The sequence below is a fragment of the Balaenoptera ricei genome, chromosome 2 (genome assembly GCF_028023285.1).
Source record: "Balaenoptera ricei isolate mBalRic1 chromosome 2, mBalRic1.hap2, whole genome shotgun sequence".
Lineage (NCBI taxonomy): Eukaryota > Metazoa > Chordata > Mammalia > Artiodactyla > Balaenopteridae > Balaenoptera > Balaenoptera ricei.
The window spans coordinates 179,151,231-179,157,661 of NC_082640.1; the positions used below are offsets into that span (position 1 = coordinate 179,151,231).

General features: G+C 48.9%; 1 pseudogene; it reads right to left on the reverse strand.

Annotated features, from left to right (window-relative positions):
- Positions 1-264: 264 nt before the first annotated feature.
- Positions 265-1,033, reverse strand: LOC132360757 (ras-related protein Rab-2A-like; annotated as a pseudogene).
- Positions 1,034-6,431: the final 5,398 nt, after the last annotated feature.

Sequence of the window (6,431 nt, forward strand, 5' to 3'; positions counted from 1 at the left end):
AGGACAATTCCATAATATTAAACATTAGGTAACCACAGGTGTGGGGAAACCTAACTACACAAACCGATTTAAAATACTCAAGATGACTTTGTAGTGTTCAATACGATTCAGTTCGTAGGTAAGGGCACAAGACAACATTTAACAAAAATAATCACATCATTTGACCTAGAAATCAGATGCAAATAGATATGAATACAATCTCCAAAATCTGTCTTTTTAAGTGAACATTCATCATTTATTCAAAGCTACACAAGAATTTGAAGGATTAAAGTCTTCTTCTGTGACATAAAGCCATTTGGAAGAGTTTCATGTCTCAGCTGAGCAGGAGGAGAGGGTGAAAGAACAGGTGAGTAGCCCCTTCTGGGCAGCGAGACAGTGAAAACAAACTGAACAGCAGCTTTCCCCGGCCTGCTGTCCTCCCCGACTGCCTGCGTGCGTGGCCTTAGTAGCAGCATGCTGACGGCCAAGTTTAATGCCATTTGCCTCATTATTAATGTCAAAGACTCCTTCTTGGAGTTTTTCATAAATTTCTTTTGCTGTATTAATAAATGCCTCTTCTACATTAGAAGCAGTCTTAGCAGAGGCTTCCATGAAGATAAGTCCATGTTCTCGTGCAAAAGCGTCACCTTCGTCTTTTTTTACTTCTCTTCTAAATTCTAAATCACTTTTATTTCCAATAAGCATAATGACCATGTTGGAATTGGAATGCTGGCGGGCATCTTCTAACCAGGTTGTCAAGTGGTTGAATGTGTCTCTCCTTGTAATATCACACACTAGTAAAGCCCCTGCTGCACCTCTGTAATAACGACCTCGTGATGGAACGAAAGGACTCCTGACCTGCTGTATCCCCAATCTGAAGTTTTATCTGTTTCCCATCCATAGTTATCATTCGAGCACCGAACTCGACACCAACAGTAACGTCATGCACTGGCTGAAACCTCTTGTCTGTAAACTGTAGCAATAAGCATGATTTACCAACACCTGTGTCGCCGATGATCATGTACTTGAAGAGACAGGCGTACGCCATGGCCCCGGCCGCCCGGCGCCAGGGCACATGGTTCCTCCTCCTCCGCGCCCCTCACCCCGGCGCCGCTCGGCCTCGAAACGCCAGACTCCGCCCGCCGCCGCCGCCGCCGCCGCCGCCGCCGCCGCCGCCGCCGCCGCCGCCGCCTTCAGCCGCCCGGAGTGAAGGGCCGAGAGGAAGCGGGAGAAATCGACACAGTCGGAGGCAAGGCAGACAGCGCCCAGCGGAGCCCGGTTGAATGATAACAGCCACCGCGGCGCCTCCGCCCCGCCTCCCTCTTCTGGTTTTAAGAGCCCCCGAGTCTGAGCATCGTCTTCCGCCCAGAGCCTCCGATGGCTCCTGGATCCCTAGGGCCGTCTCTGGTCTCTTTTCAAAAGCAGGTAGCACACAGCTGGGTGATTCTTCAATGCAACATGCATTGCTACAGGGAGGGCGTAGGCTAATACCTTCGACTGCTCCAAACAAAATAGCCTTACAGTCTTTTATTATATTTTTTTTAAGAGGAGAATAAAAATGGAGAAGTACCCTGGTAGAATGTTGACTTTGCCTTCCTAGTTGAATCTAGGGGAGAATCCTTGCTGGAAAAAATGCCAACAAAATGTATCTTCTTATTTTTTAGGTTGAGAGTGAAATGGTGCATTTTCTAGGCAGTTATAGCTTCAAGACAAGTTTCCTATCTCCCCTGGTGGTAAGATGGCCACCCCTAAGCCCCTACCATGAAAAAAGTCTGTGGCAACCACTGGAGGGACACAAAGAGATAAACAAATTAGTGCAGCAAGGCCTTCCAGGTATTGTGATAAAGGTCTTTATAAATCATAATGGGGACACGAAGGAGAATCAGCTCCTCTTGGGTGGAGGGTTGGGCGCACATCTGCTATTAGGACAAGTAACCCTAGCTGCTGTGAAAATAATGCCCCAAATTTCAGTAGCTTAATGCAATACAAATTGACGTCTCACTCCAACGTGGGCATTCTTGCTTAGGGGTGGTCTTTCCCCCGGCCATCCTGGGACCCTGCCATCCTATGGCTGTGCCATCCCCTGGGGTCTTGGAGTCTGCTGCTGGATCCTCTGTCTCTGGCTTGGAGATGGGAAAGAAGAGAGACCAAGCCCGAGAGGTTCTCATGGGCTAAGCTGTGAGCGACTCTCCTCACTTCCAGCTCACCGTCCAGAACTCAGAGACCCAGGTGCATCCAGCTGCAGAGGAAGATGAGAAATGGCGTCTAGCTGCATGCACAAGACGAAAGGAAGTAGGTTTGGAGCTGTCAGTCTCCACCACGAGCCTCCACACCAAATCCATCTTGTTCCCCTGCAGGTATGTGTTCCCATATGAGTGTGCACTCTTGTGGGGGGTGGTGGTCGGCGGTGTGGGTTGCAGCGCCGCTTCTTATTTAGAATTCCAGGCTGGAGCAGAAGGTTTTGGGCATAGAAGGTGCTGTGTACGTTTCTGTTGGCAGGTTGATCAGTGCATGAATGCTTGAGCTGGATCTTATTTGAATTTAATATAACTTTGAACTAACACTGTGATTTGCAAAGGCGATGCTTCATTGTATACGAGAAGAGTTCTAACTGGCAAAGGAAAATTCTCTGAATGTAAAGGACCTTTATCCCTTGCAAGCCTACCTGTCCTGACCATCAGATCAAGTCTTAACACCATCGTTCATGGGATGGCCGACTAGGGAGATGGTAGATGGAGTGAGCCGGATGAGTTAAGCTAGCCTGTATGTTATTGTAGCATGAGTCTAAAACCCTTATCTAAAATAGGGTGGCAAATATCATCATTCCGTGCAAAAGAGATGACTTTTTCTTTGGTAATAACTCTCATTTGGGGGCTCACGGTGAACCATGGTAGGTCAGGACCTCCCCCTCCAAGGGCCATTTGCCATTAAGTAAAGACAAGCAAAGGATAGTGGGGGTAACAGCAGCTGCTGTTAAGGAGACCTTGAAATATTATCTAGACCAAAGTTTCTTAACTTCAGCACTATTGACATTCCGGGCTGGACCACTCTTTGTGGTGGGGTCTGTCCTGTGCCCTGTAGGGTTTTCAGCTGCCTCCCTGACCTCCATCCACTAGATGCCAGTGGCACCCTCACACACACACATCCGAGTTGTGATGACTTAAAATGTCTCCAGACACGGCCAAATGCCCTTGGGGACTGGAATCACTGGAGTAGAGAGCCCCTGATCTAGGGAATTCCTCATGAGAAGTGCAGATGTGAGGGCTGCATTTCCTCGTTCTTGCTCCAGCTCTCTTTAAGGCGCAGCACACGAATCCCCAGGCACTACTGTACCTGTTTAAGGAAAACGTGGCCGAGAACTCTACCTGAGCTGTCAGCATCCCCCACCCCCTGAGCAAAAGGTCGGGTTGGAGGGATGGGGGTGAGCCATTCAGGCTGCCTTGAAGGGTCCGTTCCAGCAAGACTGTTCCATGCTGACATGCTTCACCAGGCAGTATCCACAGAGCCCATCCTGATGGAACCTAAAAGGGCATCTCTCCGGTCAGGTTCAGGGGACCTGGTCAGTTCCACCTACTCATGGAGAGAACCCCTCAGAACCAGGAGGCACTAAAGCCACCACATTCCTCAATCACCGCAGCTACCAGCGGGGCATCACCCTTCTTCTCTGCACCCGCTGCCTGAGCTCAGAGAGCAGAGAGCCTTGCTGAGTGTGACTCCTCTACCTTCAGTAACAAAGCTTGTCGAGGGGTTCCTGGGTCATGACTCTTCATGTCTGGTGTCTTCCTTGTTTCACCTCAACGACCTTGGAAGGTTCATAGAGTGAAGATCATTAGCTCCGTTTTATAGATGAGTAGACTGAGATGAAGGGAGGTTGAGTGACTTTTCCAACAAGAACTCAAACCTCAAATCATTCAGATCTCCAATGATGGTCCTTTGAGTCCAGGTCCAAGGGCTGTTTCTACACTTGCAGAGCTGCTGTTTACAGAGTTAGGTGGGATTTGGGGCTGTTCAATCCCTGCAGTCATTTGCCGTGGTGAACTCTGGGGGGCGTGTATGTCTCTCTCCCTCCCTTAGGCAGGGTGCCCTGGGGGTGGGAACACGATCTCTGGGATCTGACGGCCGTGTTCATGTTTTAGCTCCGCCGGACCCATACCTTCTCACCTTGAGCAACTGGCTTAACCTGCCTGACCCTCAGTTTCCCCACCTGCAAAACGAGGATAATAATAGTCACTACCTCCCCTGCTTGTTGTGAAGATGCCACGCGGAGCCGTCAGCACAGCGCTCGGCAGCTGTCCTGCCCACTCCCCGTGAGCTGTGATTGTCTCTTTTTTAAAAAATAAATTTATTTATTTATTTATTTATTTATTTATTTCTGTGTTGGGTCTTCGTTTCTGTGCGAGGGCTTTCTCTAGTTGCGGTGAGCGGGGGCCACTCTTCATGGCGGTGCGCGGGCCTCTCACTGTCGCGGCCTCTCTTGTTGCGGAGCACAGGCTCCAGACGCGCAGGTTCAGTAGTTGCGGCTCATGGGTACAGTTGCTCCGCGGCATGTGGGATCTTCCCGGACCGGGGCACGAACCCGTATCCCCTGCATTGGCAGGCGGATTCTTAACCACTGCACCACCAGGGAAGCCCCTGTGATTGTCTCTTGACTGTTTTTCTGCCAGTTAACACAGCTGGCTCTGCTCTCCATGAAACGGGGGTGAACCCCTCATAGCAGAATGGGTATTGTTTTTGTTTTTGAGAAATGTAATTAAAATCTGGAAAGAGTTCACTAAATTCCAGACAGAAAATAAGCCCTCATTTATGTGGCTTGTCCCCTGAGTCTGTTGCATACACCATTCTTTAAAGTATTCTCTCTCTCTCTCTCTCTGAGCAATTAGCATTTATCAATTTAGCCATTTTTAATGAAACAGGTGATTAGGGCTCAGTAAGCTGGCAACGTAAAGTAAGTAGAGGGCATGGAGGGTGGGAGTCCAGCTCAAAGGGAGGCCGGGGGGTTAAATGCATCTTTCAGAGGGTCTTGGGGGGTTCAGGAGGAACAGGACACTGGGACACGTGGACGATCGAGGGCTGGATGGGAGCTCCTATCAGCCTGGAATTGAACTGCAGGTGTCGCACTCATATTCACGTCTGAGCCTCACAGCCACCTAATGATGAGGAATGACTCTTCAGGAAGGTCTGAAAACCCCAGCCTGTCTCCAGTGAACTGATGGATTTATGGGCTTTTCAGTGCTGAGGTCCTTTAATTTGTTATCACAAATTTTGTGCCTTGTATATTATTATCTCCATTGACAGATGGGGAAATTGAGGCCCAGACTAGTTAAGTGTCTTAAACTGAAGCAGCTGTTTACTGCTTAAAGCAGCAGGGCTTTGTGGACACCAAGGCCTGCCCCTTACGCGGCACCAAGCTGTGTCTCAATCTCTATCAGAATAAGGTGGGACAGCCAGAAACGAGGTGGGTCTGGACCAAAGGAAAGACAATGGCATCTTCCTGGGGAGAGAGTTGCTGATGGATTCAATGGAGAAACAGCTTCACAGCATGTAGCACTTAGCATTTTGCATTCCTCCCGTCGTGGGCAGGCCAAGGTTTGGGAGACAGAGACGAATTAGATTGATGGGAACCAGAGGGACTGAGTGGAGGCAAAATGGAAAAGAAGCCAACGTTTGGAAGGAAGGAGTGATCCTCAGGGCATGGACAACTGAGTAAAACAGTGGGCATCCAGAATACATTTGGAGAAGGAGAAACAGAAGCTGAATATGTAGTCCAAGCACCTTCCTAATTAGAATAACCAGAGGGATTGCAGAGAAAATGAGAAACGGGGGGTGAGAGTGACTTCTGTACCTCAGACCGTGGTAATAATGCTCATCAAAGACTTAAAATTCAGTTCTCCAAACAGCCAGGAAAGGGAACAATTTGATCCCTGTTTACTTTCTGTTTCTAGGCTCTGTTGTGTCCCCTTCTCAGAGCCACAAGGGGAATTTCAGAAGGCATCGCCTGTGTTAAGCCAGCAGGTCATGGCTTCTGTGTGGCTCTTTTGATGCTCTTAAATGGCCAATTTCCCTGTTACTGTTAAGACTATTATTAAGAATGTTTTATGTGAAGGAGAAACTATTTTCTCTCTTAATCAAGTTTTCTACCTTGGTCTGTAAAATAGAAACTTTTTTTTTCTTTTGGAAATGTTGGAAAGTGGCTTCTACCCTTTAGTCCACTCCCATCAATTGACTACTTCTGGAAGCAGGAAGAATGACTTAATTGGCTGGAGGGATGGGTAAAGGGACTGTACATGAGTGTCTTGGACCCTTCTGGGCTCTTTCTATTGGCCTATGCAGACTCTAGAGGGTAGAGCTTCCCTCCCACTCCTCTCCTCCATGGGGTAAGCAGCCCTGGATGGGGCCCGGGCCAGTCCTGGTAACTCACTAGACGCTTTCCTGGCCCCTCTCTGATTGGCAGG